General features: G+C 40.3%; 1 long non-coding RNA gene across 2 annotated transcripts; it reads left to right on the forward strand.

The window, feature by feature from the left end:
• The first annotated feature begins 10 nt into the window (after positions 1-10).
• Positions 11-3,428, forward strand: LOC106727024. 2 transcript variants are annotated; one of them, XR_001363174.1, is made up of 3 exons: positions 11-127; positions 374-485; positions 3,235-3,428. It is a non-coding gene; the product is annotated as an uncharacterized LOC106727024 (long non-coding RNA). The 2 variants fall into 2 exon arrangements; XR_001363175.1 differs by having other exon boundaries at positions 34-59.
• Positions 3,429-18,057: the final 14,629 nt, after the last annotated feature.

Consider the following 18,057-nt stretch of genomic DNA (forward strand, 5'->3'; position numbering starts at 1 on the left):
CCCGCGGCCAGGTGCGCGGTGGTCCCCACCCCAAGCTTCCCAGGCCCTCCTGGCGGCAGGTGAGGGTAGTGGCCTGGGCACACGCCGCCCATTTCCCCCAGCCTAGCGCGCTCAGCCCTGCTTCCAGGTGGGTGAGGGGGCTACCTGCCCGCGCGCAGCGGGTTGGAGTGGGGGGATCCGGCGTTTCTCCCGCCCCTTGCCCACTCCGTCCGGTTCAGATCCTAGGACCGCCCTCACCCTGAGCGTCCGTCCGTCCACCCGTGGTGGTTTGGGTACACTCAGGGGCCATGAGGTGACGTATCCCCAGCGGCCCTGGGTAGGTGCACAGTGCTGGGGGGTTGGCTCACGTGGGTTCTTTTCACACACAAATCAGATCCTAAAGGAGCCTGCTCACCTGTCTGGACTCCCGTGGGACCGCACTCAGATGCTACTGAAACCCGGTAATGGCAGCAACCACAGGTTAATGGCAGCAACCTTGGAGCAATGTAAGAATGGATTCTTCCTCTTTTAAACCCTTTTTTCTTTCTCCTGGTTGATTGTTTACTCTTTATGATGAAAAAACGACATAAAATATTTAACGATTGTTTACACTTTGCCTTATTCATCACCTTTTATGCTGAAGTTTTAAAGTAAAGATATTGTGATATTTCACTCCTCAATATTACAATATACATCTCAATTTTAAAAGAACACTTTCTACATAACCATATTACCATTTTCACAATTAACTAAAGCTAAAAATAATCACCTAGTATCAATTGTTATAGAACAGAAAGTGTCCACCTGCACTAGCTGAGCCAAACACTAGACACTAAGAATTGAAGTGGAGAAATGTTAGCTTTTTAAAAAATATGCTTTTATTGATTTTTAGAGAGAGAGGAAGGGAGAGAGAGGTAGAAACATGGATCAGCTGAGTCCTTCCAGCCCCCTACTGGGGATCAAGCCCAAAACCTGGCCATGTACCCTGATTGAAATCAAACCAGCAACCTCTTGGTTCATGGGTCTATGCTCAACCACTGAGCCACACCAGTCAGGCACTGTTGGCTATTTTGTTATGAATGGCGCCTTCAAGAGAAAGGGAAGCTAATGCTCAAAAGCCCGATGGAGTGTAGGTTACAGATTATATAGGGCAAAACCACAACACACCATGGGTTGTGGGGGTTCCATTGTGTGGGGAGCTGATTGGTGTGAGGTGAGGTAAAGGTAATGAATTATTTCTTCAGGCCTGGAGGACAGCTCTGAGGTCTGTTTCCAGGTCTCATGGGAAAGTAGGCAGAATGGTGGTTCCAGCTTAGGAAGTGAAACCTAAGGATGTTGCCTTTAGCCTGGCAGAGGTCCAGACCTTTGGACCTTTGGTCGGGTCCCAGCTGCTGTCTTCTGCTGCCTGGAGGGTCACTGATTATCTGGGGGAAGGCTAGGTCTCTGAAGAAGGGGAAGGAGAGGAAAGAGAAAGGGAGACAGAGAGATGATTTCTAGCGTTAGGATTTAAAGTTAATCAAACTCATACGGACCCTCGGTTTTACAATTTATAGCCAATCCAGACTCAGATTCCCCCTGCTGATCCCAATATGTCTTTAACAGCTGACTAAGTCAGACCAGGCTCCAAACAATGACCACACATTGCATTTGGTTACATCTTTTTTTAACCCAGACTAGCCTCCCCCATCTCCCTACCATCTATTTTTAGAATGATGTTGTCTTATAAAAGAAACAGAGGTAGCCTTCTGGATTTATGTTATGGTGTCTTTGTGGTGTCTTCAACATAATTCTATTTCCTCTGTATTTCCTGTTACCTGGAAGTTAGCTGTAAAGCAGCGGTTCTCAACCTGTGGGTCGCAACCCCTTTGTGGGTCGAACGACCCTTTCACAGGGGTCACCTCAGACCATCAGAAACCACATATATAATTACATATTGTTTTGTGATTAATCACTATGCTTTAATTATGTTTAATTTGTAACAATGAAATTGGGGGTCACCACAACATGAGGAACTGTATTAAAGGGTCTCGGCATTAGGAAGGTTGAGAACCACTGCTCTAAAGACTGGATTACAACCTATTTACTCTTCTGAATAAAGATTTCACCCACATTGTTCCTGTTTGGGGTGACTTTTTTTTTAATAAGTTACATAAATTCTGGGTTAATTTTATTTTTTTTAATATATTTCATTGATTTTTTTGCAGAGAGGAAGGGAGAGGGATAGAGAGTTAGAAACATCGATGAGAGAGAAACATCGATCAGCTGCCTCCTGCACACTCCCTTCTGGGGATGTGCCCGCAATTAAGGTACAAGCCCTTGACCAGAATCGAACCTGGGACCCTTGAGTCCGCAGGCTGATGCTCTATCCACTGAGCCAAACCGGTTAGGGCTGGGGTGACTTCTTGAGAATGATTTTTATTTGTAGGTTTATTTTTGGGGTGACTTCTTGAGGATAGCTTTTATTTGTAGGTTTATTTTTAGGGTGACTTCCTGAGGATGATTTTTATTTGTAGGTTTATTTTTGTTTATTTTGTTCAACCATTTTTTCATTGGCACTCTGTAATCAATGGATTTTTTTGGGAAGAGCTGAGAATTGTTCTTGCTGAAGTGGGAGGCCATTGACTGGGCCATCTCTTTGCCTCCTGGCTATACTGTGATCAGACCAAAGCAAAAATGAGAATGAAAGGATAACAGAAAATATGTTTCTCTTTCTGGCTATTCAACATCTATTCTGTTAAATATTTAGTGACCACTTTATATATGTAAAGGGCTAGATGTCATAAGTGATATAAAATTTTTTTTAAAAATTTAGACACTGAACTTTATGTACTTCCAGTCTAGTAGAAAGACAGACATTCCTCAATCTTCATGAGCGTTGTTGTGACAGCCACTATACAGGTATATTATACTGTTTAAAGCTGCTGCTCTGTGACTTGATTGATAGCTTTGGGGACAGCAACCCAGAACCATAGGAAGTGCACGGGCTTGGGAGTCTGACTGACTAAGGTTACCAAGTTACCAACTCTCTGAGCTTTAGTTTCCTCATCTGAAAAATGTGGGAAATAATATCTACTTCAACGGGTTCTTATGAGAATTAAATATCACGGTATCTGTAAAAGCTCAGGGAATTGCTGCTATGGAATAGACTCTCAAGAAATGATGGTTATTTCCCATTAGTCTCTCTCTCTCTCTCTAATAGTAATGTGTCAAATATGGATTTTTCCTAATAAGTGGGAATTTCTTTTGTTTTCTCAGATACTCACATGGAAAGAGCTGCAAGGTACTGCAGATTCTGTTTCAAGTCAGCTCAGACACGAGCCATTCCTCTCCCTGGTTTGAAAGCTTGCAACTCCGAAGATCCAAATCCAATTCTTTGCCTCCTAACATCAATCATTAGAGGGTTTTATCCTTCTGGAAACTTGTATATAGAGACCTATAGAGAAAGGTAACCTGCCTTGGAAGTTTAAAATAAAATTCACAATAATGAAACATGAAGAATATCATTTATTTTCCAAAGAAATTTAAGGTATTTTTCAACATTTAAAAACAGTACATATGAGGTCACATATGTAATACCTTAATCAATAAAGAAATTAAAGATTGAAAAAAATAAAAATAAAAACAGTACAGTTGTCATGTTCTTATCCATCAGTGATGAAATGAGCTGTTGGTGGGAGAAAGTGGTACAACACACACACACACACACACACATATATATATTTCAGAGAGAAGAAAGGAGAGGGAGAGAGAGATAGAAACATCAATGATGAGACAGAATCATTGATCAGCTGCCTCCTGCACGGCCCCTACTAGGAGTCGAGCCAGCAACCCGGGCATGTGCCCTGACTAGGAATGGAACCTCCTGGGTTCATGGGTCAACACTCAACCACTGAACCACGCCACGCCGGCTGGGCATTACAATCTTTCTCTAAGGTAATTTGGCAATACATATTAAAAGTTTTTTAAAGCGCCCGTCATGCAGGAGGCAGCCAATCAATGATTCTCTCTCACCATTAATGTTTCTATCTCTCTCTACCTCTTTCTTCCTCTGTGAAATCAATAAAAATATATTTAAGAAAAAAAAAAAGGTTTTAAAAGCCCATGCTCTATTGCAGCAATTTCACTTCTGGGAATTTATCCTAAGGCTATGAACAAAGATATATGTACAGAATGAACATCTGTGGTTTGGGCATTGAGATGCAATAGCTAAACCTCCCTTTATAGGAGGAGCGTGGTCAGCAGACAGCCTCTATCTGTCAGCACCTGTGAGGTCTGCCTCAGCTGCAGAGCACAGCCGCACAGCCCCAGAGCAGCCCCCATGCGGTGACTGAGTGACATAAAAGACATTCCCACCCGAAGCAGGACAACTGTGATGGGCCCTCTCCATAGAGATGGCTTCTGTGAAGGCTATAGGCCTGTGTCACAGTTCAACTTCTTCCTAGCCCATTTCTGCTTCCTCCCTCTCCAGTCCACTGGGATTGATCCTTAATAAATACCTAACACTTCAAATACCATATGCTGTCTCTGGAGGACTCATCAGTGATGGCATCAAGCAGGATTTATTACAAATAAGAATCCCAAAGCAATCTAAACCTCCAACAATAGGGATGGTGGAGTAAGTTATGGTTTTTCCATAAGGTAAAAAAAACTGTGCAGTCATTAAAAATATAAAACAATAGCCCTGGCCAGTGTTGCTCAGTGGTAAGAGCACTGAAGGATCACTGGTTCCATTCCCATTCAAGGGTAGGTACCTGGGTTGCAGGTTCAATCCCAACTGGCTTGGGGCAAGTATGGGAGGCAACCAATCGACATTTCTCTCTCTCTCTCTCTCTCTCTCTCTCTCTGCCGGATCCCCCCCTCCCTTCTACTCTCTCTAAAAATCAGTGGGAAAAAGTGTCCTCTGGTGAGGATTAAAAAATAATAATAAATAGATAAATAATAAAACAATATTCAATGACACCAGGAGATGTTTCAAATATATTGGGAAAAAAAGTGTATAAAGCACCCTAATTTATTACTGTATTTTTAAAATGCATAATTTTCTACATAGAACAAATTGGGGGGAAAACTTCACCCAAATTTTGTAGTGGCTATTTCCAAATGCAGATTTTGTACTTCTCTAACAAGTGGGGTTTTTTGTTGTTGTTTTTTTGGTGGGGGGGGTTGTTTTGTTTTATTTTCTTTGCAAAAGACATGTATATTGCTTTTATAAATGAAAAAATTTTGTATGACACAAAGATATGTCCAAATTTGATTTCTATCTTGTCCTACCAACTTCACCCTCTTCCCTGATTTAGTAAATGGTACTACACCTGAAATTGGGGAGTCATGCTGGACTTCCTCATCTCTCATTCCCATATCCACCTATTTCTAGTTCTGTCCACTTTTATCTCCTAAATATCTCTCCAATTGGCCCTTCTTCCCCATCCCTATTTCATCTGCCTTAGTTAAGGCCCTCATTAGCTCTCACCTTGATTTCAGAAATCATATGACCTTTCTAAAATGTAAATCTTACCATGCTACCAACACATCCCCCCAAAATTTACTCCTCATTCACGGCTCACGGTGCCTGTCAGGACTAGCTGATGGTTGCCAGCAGTCCACTCCTCTAACCATGTACCTTGACACATGATTTTCCCTTTGTAGGAAATGTGCTTCTCTTCCTTTCTTTATCTGGCTTTCTCATGTGTATTCTTCCATGTTCAACTCGGGCCTCTTCTCAGAATGCTTCAAAGAAATCTTACAGATCATCGTGGGCTAGATTAGGTATCTCTCCTTTATGCAGTTATAGCCCCTTTCACAAGGTATAAGATCATCTGTCTTCCTCCTTGAACCATGAGCGACTTAGGAGTGCCTGGTTCAGTGCCTGACACATAACTGATGTTCAGCAATTATTTATTGACTGGAGTGTGTGAGTATACAAAACTTATAATTCAATGCAGAGAAGTAAGAAAACATTGATAATAACAAAGTTAAAAAATATCATTGTCTACTGCAGCTAATACGAGAATTTCTTTTTAGCAGGGTTTCTTAACAGAAGTTGATAAACCATTATCAATTGGGGCCAGATAATTTTTTGTTATGGAAAATTGTCTTGTGCATTGAGGGATGTGTAGCATAATCCCAGGCCTCCACTCACTAGATGCTGGTAGCACTTCTATAAATGTGACAAACAAATATGTGCTCAGACATGTCGGGGGTGGAGGGCAAAAATCACTCCCAGTTTAAGAACCACTGCTCTACAGGGAGAGACTGGTTTTGTTAGTTCATGCTTTGGTATAGTACTGTGGTCGGCAAACTGCGGCTCGCGAGCCACATGTGGCTCTTTGGCCCCTTCAGTGTGGCTCTTCCTAAGCCTTAGGAGTACCCTAATTAAGTTAATAATAATGTACCTACCTATATAGTTTAAGTTTAAAAAATTTGGCTCTCAAAAGAAATTTCAATCGTTGTACTGTTGATATTTGGCTCTGTTGACTAATGAGTTTGCCGACCACTGGTATAGTAGAAGTGTAATTCAGGCTGGAGTTTTCTTTGAAGCAAGTGTGTAAAGTACAACAGAGAGGAGTAACCATGAACTGGGGGGCAGGGAGGGCTATTCTGTATTATAAAGGAGGAAAGGGCAGAAGAGAAGTGGGCTGGATGATGACTGGGGCAGATTAAAAGAAAGAAGGGACCTGGTAGCTGAAAAGAATTGGAAGAAGACACAGGTATACTGGGAATCCTATATAATGCACTCAACACAGAAGCTGTCCCCTGGTGGTCAGTGTGCTCCCACAGGGGGAGCGCCCCTCAGCCAGAAGCAGGGCTCATGACTGGTGAGTGCAGTGGTGGTGGTGGGAGCCTCCTGCCTCTGAGGCAGCGCAAAGGATGGACTGCCTAAGCTGTCAGTCGGACATCCCCAGAGGGCTTCTGGACTGCGAGAGAGTGCAGGCTGGGCTGAGGGACCCCTTCTCCCGCCCCCCCACCCCGCCCCATGCATGAATTTCGTGCACGAGGCCTCTAGTTATTCTAATAAAAGAACTGAAATTTTCACTACGGTTGGTAATGGTTCATAAAAGTGTCAGCCTTTTTGAGTTCAAAGATAGCCAATATCTGGATTACATGTATACTTCTCATGCTTATATAATAAATGTATTAATAGGAAGAATTACTCCAGAAGGTAGAGGGAAAAAATATTAAATATAATGAAAATTGTCTTGGTTTGCAGATGATATGATCTTATGTAGAGAAAATTCTAAAGACCTCACAAAAAAACTTAAAACTAAAGAAGAATTTAGCAAAGTTGCAGGATACAAAGTCAACATACAAAAATCAGTTGCATTTCTACACACTAACAATTATCTTAAAATAAAATATTTTAAAATTCCCTTTTATAATAGCATTAACAAAATAAAATATGTATGAATAAATTTAACCAAGAAGGTAAAAGGCCTGTACAATGAAAACTCTAACACATTGATGAAAGAAATTGAAGAAAACACTAATAAATAAAAAATATTCCATGTTCTTGGATTGGAAAAATTAATATTGTTAAAATGTCCATACTACCCAAAGAGATCTACAGATTCAGCACAATCCCTGCTAAATGGCATTGTTTACAGAAACAAAGCAAACAATCCTAGAATTCATATGGAACTACAAAAGCCAAAACAATCTTAAGAACGAACAAAGGTGGAGGCATCACACTTCCTGATTACAAACTGTAGTACAAAGCTATAGTAATCAAAAGGGTACAGGAATAAAAACAGATACATAGACCAATGGAACAGAATCCAAAGCCCAGAAATAAACCCAAATATATATGGTCCACTAATATTTGAAAAGGGATCCAAGAATAGTCATTGGGAAAAGGATAGCTTATTCAATAAATAGTGTCGGGGAAACTAGATATTCACAGGCAAAAGAAAGACATTGAGCCCCTATTTTACACCACTCACAAAATTTAACCTGAAGTGGATTAATACCTGAAACAGTAAAACTCCTAGAAGATAACACAGGGAAAACCTCCTTGACATCAGTCCTGGCAATAATTTTTTAGATATGACTCCTGAAGCACAGGCAATAAAAGCAAAAATAAACAACTAGGGTTACATCACACTAAAAAGCTTCTATACAGCCAAAGAATCCACAAAATAAAAAGAAAACCTACAGAATGGGAGAAAATATTTGCAAATCATCTACCTGATAAGGGGTTAAAATATAAAATTATATACACATAGATATATACCAATAGCAAAACAACTACCTGATTTTAAAATGGGCAAAGGACATGAATAGACTTGTTTCCAAAGAAGACATTAGAATGGCCAACAGTATGTGAAAAAGTGTTCAACTTCACCCATCACCAAGGAAATGCAAATCAAAACCACAATGGGATACCACCTTACACCTGTTAGAATGGCTATTATCAAAAAGACAGGAGATTACAGCTGCTGGTGAGGATGTGGAGAAAAGGGAACCTTTGTGCACTGTTGGTGGGAATGTAAGTTGGTACAGCCACTATTGAAAACTGTATGAAGGGTCCTCAAAATTTAAAAAATGAAACTACCATATGATCCAGCAATTTCACCTCTGGGTACGTACCCAAAGGAAATGAAGTTATTGTCTTGAAAAGATATCTGCAATCTCATGTTCATTGTAGCATTGTTTACAGTAGCTGAGACATGGAAACAATATAAACATATAACAACAGAGGAATTTACTTTTTTTTAAAGTGACACACACACACACTCGAGTATTATTGAGCCATTACAAAAAGAAGGAAATTTAGACAGTATTGATGGATGGACCTTGAGGGAATTATGAAGTGAAATAAGTCATGCAAAGAACGGCAAATAGTGTATATTCCAATTTATATGTGGGATATAAAAAAGCCAAACTTGTAGAAGTAGAAATGGAATGGTGGTTACCAGGGTCTAGCGGGTGGGGGAAATGAAGAGACATTGGTCAAAGGGTACAAACTTTCAGGTATAAGATAAATTCTGGGGATCTAATGTAGAGAATGGTGACTGTAGTTAACAATACTGTATGATATACTTGAAAGTTACTAAAACAGTAGATGTTCAGTGTTATCACTGCAAAAAAAAGAAAAACTGGTAATTAAGTGATGTGATGGAAGTGTTAACTAACCTTATTGTAGCAATCATTATACACCTTAAACTTACACATTATATGTCAATTATATCTCACTAAAGCTGGAAAAAAAATAAAAATTCATGTAAACGAAAAAGAATACACATATCCTATATAATAAAAGCCTAATATGCAAATTGTCCCCTCAACTGGAGTTCCGCTAGGAGTTTGACAGTTCAACCAGATGCTATGACGTGCACTGACCATCAGGGGGCAGATGCTCCAACCAGTAGGTTAGCTTGCTGCTAGGGTCTGGCCAATCAGGACTGGGCAAGACAGGAGAGACAGGGCCAGACATGCCCTGAAGCCCTTCTGCGGTCCCTCCTGTGGTCCCTCCCTGGCCACCAGCCCTGATCAGCCCTGATCGGGACTGGGTGAGATGGCCCTGATGGGCCCTGATCACCGGCCAGGCAGAGGGACCCCACCCGTGCATGAATTTCATGCACCAGTCCTCTACTATAATAATGAAGTCCTAATTATCCCATCTCGATTTGCAAAGATAGATCCTTCAGTGTTAGTAATTAGAGGATTATGCCATTCTCAGTCCTTACATAATGATATTCAACCAGGTAGATTCAATTCTATATTTAGAAGTGGAAGCCAGAGAAAAAAGAAGCCAAAAATGTTACATGTAATGATTAAAAAAATGAAGCTAGGAGTGGGGAATGCAGATGTTCCAGGAAGCAGAAGGGGAATAAAAACAAGGTGAATCCATGTTTTACCACTTCCCCCAAGAGGCAGACAAACGTTGAGGACAGTTTCAGTACAGTCTTGGGATGATGACTGCTTTGCTCAGTGGATGAATCCTCTGGATGGTTAACCAAGAAGGGAGAGACAAAAAGCCCTTGGTTCTTATCGACCATCCCCCTGTGTGCTCAGACATCTCATTATGAGATCATCTGAGATGGTAACTTTCAAACCATGAACCAACCCCATAATTTGAACGGCAGTTGGTTATTTTCTTCCTACTGCAAAAAATCTTAAAGGTTTTGGTTGGGTTTTTTGTTTTGTTTTGTTTTGTTTTTTAACAAGTAGAAGAGTTTCCTACCATTGAACTCAAATTATTTAACATAAAACCTAAGACTTTTTTTTTTTTTTTGGTAAAGCCCTGCATTCTAGCCAGAATTGCAAAACTACATTATAATTCTTTAAGTGATAGCAATGAGATCAAAGGGACTCACCCTAGAATTAGCTTTAAAGTAAACAACTGGGGCTTCCGGGAAAGGAGAGAATGTGTGTTTACTAACCTTCTCTCCCTAAAGCCCAGTGAAATGAGTAAAATAAACTGTCTCTTCCCTCAAAGGATATCTTTAGTAATGATAATCAAAGATAATAATAGTCAAGTTCGGACTTCTTTAAAACTTTCAATTCTTTTCTTCTGGCTTTTCTGTTTTGGGACAAAAGTTCTACCTGACCTCTCATTAAGTTTACTTGAAAGAAGCAACAACCTTACTATCTGTTCAAATTTCTCCGCTAAAAATAGCAGAAAAAAAATTAAACACAGTGTCGTTTACTGTCTTCTTAATACTTTACAACTGTAACAGCCATTTTTGTTTGCATTTTGAAATTGGGCCCAGAGAAGAAAAAGCCCACCCATTATAGGAAGCTTCTAAAAGTTAAAAGTACATGTTTTTCTAAGTAACCCTTCATTATTCCTATTCTGTGGATATTGGATGGTACTGATAATACAGGGATGGGCAAAAGTAGGTTGACAGTTCTGAGTGTGCAAAACACAGCATTTATTCTTGTATTATTATTATTTATTACTGCATTGTTTATTATCATTATTAGACTACTTTTTCCCACCCCTGTATATTAGCTTCAACAAGGAAAGGATTCTCCTGGTTGGCATGGCTCAGTGGTTGAGCATCAACCTATGAACCAGGAGGAGTCACAGTTAGATTCTCGGTAGGGCACATGCCCGGGTTGGGGCTCAATCCCCAGTGTGGGGCGTGCAGGAGGCAGCTGGTCAATGATTCTCTCTCATCATTGATGTTTCTATCTCTCTCTCCTTCTCTCTTCCTCTCTGAAATAAAGAAAAAATATATTTTTAAAAAATAAAAAAAAGGATTCAAAAACTACAAAATGGACTGGAAACAAAGGACCCCAGCTGTGCTCCCAGGTTTACTGCTATGTTTACCTCTAACAAGCCTCACTTTCACCTTCATGCAGAATGAGTAAGCCTTACTGACAGCCACGGAATGAAGCCTTGGCTGTTCTTCAGAGCCCAGCATGGCCCCACCATCTCTATCGTCAGAGACGGGTCTGGTGCTTCCCCAAGGCTTGGAAATAATCCCGAGAGAGGCCAGCCTTGGACCCAGCCCAGTCAAAAGTTCTGTATGAAACGAGGCAATGGCATTTCCTTGATCGTGGGCATCAGTTTAGAATGCTCACAAGGATCATGAACAAAACCAGATGGTCTCTGAGGTAAACCAGCAAAGTCTCCCAGGAGTTCTTGCACTAAGAATGCCCCATCCATGACTCCACTCTAAACTTCTTTAATCCTTGTGGACAGAAATAGACCAGTCCAGCCAAACCAATTCAATCCTATGTAACTAAATTTTCTTTTTTTTAATCCATGATATTGGGACAATCTCAGGACAGAGAGAGAAGACATCTACCTACTACTATTCGATTTTGCTTCAACAAGGATCAAGGCTACACTCACACACACACACACACACACACACATTACACACACACAAATCTCTTCTTTTGTTGGCTCTTTGAATAGTTAGGGCTACCTGGCTGTGTTATTTGAAGAAGTATTATAATCAGTGTGGCGAGCTGGCACGGCCATGGCATACTCAGCCCCACATTGGGCACCATATGTGCTGAGCCAGCTCAGCCAGGTTCGGTGAGCCTGAGAGGGGGCGGTGAAGGATTGAGAAAAGACAGACAAGAGAATAAAAGCTTGGTCTGGTTGGGAGGCTGTCCTCTACGATGGAGAGCTAGCGATAGCGCCATGACCTGTAAGCCGTCTCTTTATTTTATAGCCAGATTCCACGAGGCAAAGTAAGGGCATGGTTACAATGTTCTTGTGGGTTTCAAATCTACTCAAGTACATGCACCTGATCAAGCTTTGTTTACTTGCTGCACCTCCTGCAGCCCATATCACTTAGCCACGTGGGACCACAGGTTCGGACCATAGGTTCAAGCTTACAATTATAGCCTTTGGCTATAACTGAGTTGGGAGGGCTTTGCCTTCCAAGCTGAGACTTGCACGTGGCCATGAGAGAACTATGCCCTCTCATTAGTCCGAGGCTTGAACCTGTCCAAACACTGTAGCTGCTCTCCACAAATCAGCTCCATTTTATTTTTGCAGAGAAAGACCTCAGAGCCAAGTCTAGATAATGAGAAGAATGTTGGGGAGTGGGGGGGCGGGGGGGAATAAGACCTGAAACTTTCTTGTGTAAAATATAAAAGGCTATTCGTTGTGAACAGGGAACATTATTTGCAAGATATTCTGGCTTTAAAGACTTGTTTCCTTCCCTTAATGTGGATTTAAGACTGTCCAATACCTGAGAATAATTGTTTGACCTTGAGAGATCTTCTGTGAATGTGTGTTTTATCTAAAGGCACCCAGAGGAGATCAACAGACATTAAGAAAAATAAGAAAAGTCATATTTACTTCCTGTATTGTTCTGCTATACATATGTGCCCCCATTTCCACCACTTCTCCCATAACTCAAACTGGGAAAATGAACTACTGTGTGCATTCTTGTGTCTAAGGGTGTCTAGTAAGTCCTAGAGTGAAACCAACTCCTGTAGGCAGTGAGTGCAATATTGTTAAAGCAGGGTACAGATAGGCCCTGTGAACAATGTATAAAAAGTGCTCTCTCCAACAAATGACAGCAGGGCAGATGGAGGGCAGAAAGGCAGCAAGCTGGATATACCTGCAAAGGGTTTAACTTTTTTGCTCAGATTCCAGAAATAGTTATATTCAAAGCATAGGCTTATGGTAGTAGTGGACATTCTGACAGGTGTGAGGTGATATCTCATTGTTTTGTGTGTGTGTGTATTTGTGTGTTTTAATATATTTTTTTATTGATTTTAGAGAGAGAGAAAGAGAGAGGGAGAGAGAGAAACATTGATGTTAGAGAGAAACACTGTTCAGTTGCCTTCTGTACATGCCCCAACCAGGGATGGAACCCAAACCCAGGTATGTGCCCTGACCGGAATCAAAGCGACAAACTTTTGGTGTACAGGATGATGCTCAACCAACTGAGCCACTCCGGCCTGGCTCGTTGTGGTTTTAATTAGCATCTCTTTGATGATTAGTGACACTGAAAATGTTTTCATGTTTATTGGCCTGAAATATGTCCTCTTTGAAGAAGTTTATTCAGGTCCTTTGCCCATTTTTTTAATTGGGATGTTTGTCTTCTTGGTGTTGACTGGTAGCCTTATGCTCTCTTAATATCTTCCATCACTCAGGCATATTCTACAGTGCAAGAGATCTCTAATCCTAATGATTACAAAATTGATAAGAGGGGGCTAAATATTTTTCATATTGAGGCTACTGACAATATAAGGTCAAGTTAAATATACCTGAGGATACTCTGCAAAATGGACTTAATTTCATCTCCACTGGAGTTACATATGCCTGGGGATACTCTGCAACGTGGATTTCAATTATGTCTTAATTTACTTCTTAACCTGCTACCTACCTTCTTTTTTATATGCATATGTTCTTGAAAAAAGCCACATGGAGAGATTATGCATTATTGCTTTCAAAGCAACAATATAGTCAAAGAACTACTCAGCCCACACATGCCCACACATGAGCACTGATCAGTTGCCTCCACTTTCCAGAACTCAGAGGTCTGTTCTCAGCATAGGAAATCCAACTGTAAAAAGTAGGTATATTGTGCCCTGGCCGGTGTGGGTCAGTTGGTTGAGAATCATTTCATGAATGGAGAGGTCACTGGTTCGATTCCCAGTCAGGGCACATGACCAGGTTGAGGGCTCAATCCCCAGTAGGGGGTGTGCAGCAGGCAGCCAATCAATGTTTCTCTCTTTCTCTCTCCCTCCCTTTCTCTCTTTCTAGAATCAATAAAAACATATTTTTTAAAAAAATAGAAATATTGCCCGGCCAGCGTGATTCAGTGGTTGAGCATCGACCTATGAACTGGGAGGTCACAATTTGATTTCTGGTCAGGGCACATGCCCGGTCTCGATTCCCAGTGTGGGGCATGCAGGAGGCAGTCGATCAATGATTCTCTCTCATCATTGATGTTTCTTTTTCTCTCGCCCTCTTCCTTCCTCTCTGAAATATATATATATATACACTTTTTTTAAGAAGTAGAAATATCGTATGTCCTAATTTTCTTCATAGAAGTAATAAAAATTAAAATAGGTTTATACCATAACCATATATTGAAATTACCTGACCTTGTTTTGCCACTCTAGCACTGTATTGGAATTCATCAAAATTCAAGTAATTGTAAATGAAGCATGAATAGAAATAATAACTTGAAATGCTGAAATAATCTTTCAGTTATTTAGATTGTATAAACATAGCAATAAAAGAAACAACAGCAATCTTATCCCCCAAGAGTAGATGATTCAGATAAAAATGTTTTTCTAATAAGTAGTATGCTTTGGTATGGTATTATTAAAGGAAACATGAAAATTCCAATCATCCTTGCTAAATTGCATGTCTGCTAACTTCAGCTATTTTGAGATTTTTAAAAAGTTAAACCATTTCTGAGTTACAGAAAAAATATGCACAGTTCCCTTGTGCATGGAAATGAAATGGAATCTATTCATTCCATCTTGTTATTTAAATTCCTTAGAAAATTGGGTGAATCTGATGATTCATGAAACAAACTTTGAAATTATGTTCAATACAGCTTATTGCACTCTTGGGGTGATTGTGATAATTGCATTTACCATTTTTGCATGCTGGCTTTTATGTACTACATTTATAACTCTCACCAAAAAACCTGCCAGAGAGTACTTTTACGTAAGGTGTTAATAGTTTGCCCAAGATCACTCAGAGTCAGAGCCAAAATCAAGTCATGTCTAAAACAAAAGTCTGAGCTTTGTTCATGAAGCAATGATAGTTAGATAATTCATAGAGATCCGAATAATGTCTTTTGTTTTTGTAGAACCACTATAATCTCAGTATCGTGCTATCGATCAAGATTGTAAGAACACTGAAATTCTAAATTACCAAGGCCAGATGTTTTCTAGTAAAGCAATTTTTAATTTTTTAAATATATTTTTATTTATTTTACAGAGAGGAAGGGAGAGGGATAGAGAGTTAGAAACATCAATGAGTAAACATCTCATTGATCAGCTGCCTCCTGCAGCTTAGTAGGGGATCAATCCCGGGATTAAGCCTGCAACCAAGGTACATGCCCTTGACTGGAATCGAACCTGGGACCCTTCATTCAGTCTGCAGGCCGACACTCTATCCACTGAGCCAAACTGGTTAGGGCTTTAATATGTTTGTTATTGATTTTAGAGAGAGAGAGAAACATTGATGTGAGGTAGAAACATCAATCGTTTGCCTACCATACACACCGCAGCTGGGGATCAAACCCTGCAACCCAGATAGGTGCCCTGACCGAGAATTGAACTGCTGACTTTTCAGTGCATGGGATGACACTCAACCAACTAAACCACACCGGCCAGGGTTCTAGTGAAGCAATTTTCATAAAATATCCACTTAGTAGAAAAGAATACTAATTGATAGTAGAAAAAATCTCTCTTAAAACATTCTATCAGCCAGGATTTCCAAATTCAAAGGAAAAGGATCCCCCACTTTCTCTGATAACAATATCATCTGGTCCCTACTATATGTCAAGTACTAGATCACACTCATAGGATAAAATGATATGCAGGAGACATGGACCTAGTCTTCAAATGACTATCTCCAAAATTGTTTTGACATAGATCACCACTGACTCTATAATTTGCCAATTTCAGTAAGCACTTTTCATTGATTATGAGATGGGAGGATCCAGCTCTCTTCCATAAGTCAGATATTAAGGAAATTTTGCAAAAATGTAAAATAATCCTACTCTTCTTGCTTTTTAAAGAAAATAGCTATTTTTATAAAAATAATATTTATGTGATTTATTTTTACATGACTTGATAAATATTTTCAAAATTTGCTTTATTCTCTAATACAGGTCAACAGATATAATTCCTATAAAAGTTTCTGGTCTCCTCAATAATTTTAAGAATGTTTAGAGGCTTCTGAAACCAAAAAGATTAAGAATAACTGGATCCCATTTTAAAATTGGGTTTAGTTGCTCAACAAATCCCTAACATCTACATAGTTATCAATTACAGAATTAATATCAGAGGGACGTGAATAAATTTGCCTAAGCATTTTTCTCCTGAGGGTGAAAAAGGGACTCTGCATACTAAACCTGACAATCTCAGGGAGGCCTGCATGGTGGCCTTACAAACTCAGAGACCAAAAGTAACCACATAGGATGGTCAGAAATGAAAACTTTATCACTAAAGGCAGGGCATGGCAGAGAGTCATGTCCTGGGCCAGTATTTTTCCTGACAAAGGTCAATCTTTACCTTAACTGATCCTGTCTATAATCTTTTTGCATCTACCATAACCTTTGGAATTTCAGGGTAATTTCCCTTTTTTTTCCAGACCCCTCTGGACACAACCACACACCAGAGCAGAGACCACAAATCCCCTCACTGTTATTGTTATCATGTTCATTATTGACTGTTAACTCTCCTAAAATCACAATTGTAAAATAATTACGTGTCCATCCATTTTACTTTCTATCCAGTCCCAGAGATTCCACCCCCTCCCTTTGCTTTCTTCTGCTTCCCTAATCTATCACCAATGAATTTCTTGTAACTCCCTTACGTCTTCCTCTTTGATTGTAATGTATAAGTGGTAAAAACTGCCATTTTTCAGAGCATTTTCTCAATCCATTGAGATTTTGTTTCCCAACAATTTTCATCAATTTGGCTCAAATAAACTCATAAAAATTCTCTACAGGTTTGAACATTTCTTACGTTGACATATGTTTTATTAATTTAGCTACTGATATCACTTTCTCTAGGCATTCCACGCACAGTAAGGAAACCATAGATGGCTACTAGCCCTAAAAACTAAAAGATCTTGGGGTGGAGTGGGAGCCAGGTGGAGAGGGGCTATGGGGGAAAGTAGGGAGACATCTGTAATACTCTCAACAATAAAGATAAATTTCACTGGAATATTCATAGCAATTGAGATATAAGCTCTTGTCTTCTGAAACTGGAAAAGAGCAAGGTAAAACAGGTGAACAGTTGGCTGTAAACATTCTTCCTTTATTTATTTTGCCCCTAAGCCATATTTTCTACAGTTCTTAAAATAAAATCAGTACTTGTCCTGAATACTTCATATGTACCTGATTATTAAGCTACTAGAGGCCCAGTGCACGAAATTTGTGCACGGGTTGGGTCTCTAGGCCAGGCCGGCGATCAGGGCCAATCAGGTTCCCCGCCTCCCCACCTACCCCCCTCCTTCCCTCACCACTAATCAGGGCCTGCCGGCCAGGGGGAGAGGCCATGGGAGGTTGCGATCCCCAGTTTGGAATGTGCAGGAAGTAGCCGATCAATGATTCTCTATCATCACTGATCTTTCTATCTCTATTTCCCTCTTCAAAATCAATCAAATAGTGCAGCATTGGTGGTATAGTGGTAAGCATAGCTGCCTCCCAAAATCAATCAAATATATATTTTTAAAATGCAAGAGTTTTAGAGGAAGAAAGATAGGGCAAGGGAGCTATTGGGGCGGGGGGGAAAGACAGGGGGTGGCATTTGAGATCTTGCTCACATTTCAAATAGGATAACGTAAGGTGCTCCTTGGGGGGTGACAGGTGAGGAGTGGCAGTGGGTGGAGCAGGGCACTGTGGGATGAGGATCAGGCTGTAAAGACTGGGAATGTCGGTGACAGTGACACCAAGTGTGTGTTGGGGCCAT

This window comes from Myotis brandtii, unplaced genomic scaffold (genome assembly GCF_000412655.1).
Source record: "Myotis brandtii unplaced genomic scaffold, ASM41265v1 scaffold350, whole genome shotgun sequence".
In the NCBI taxonomy this organism is placed as follows: Eukaryota; Metazoa; Chordata; class Mammalia; order Chiroptera; family Vespertilionidae; genus Myotis; species Myotis brandtii.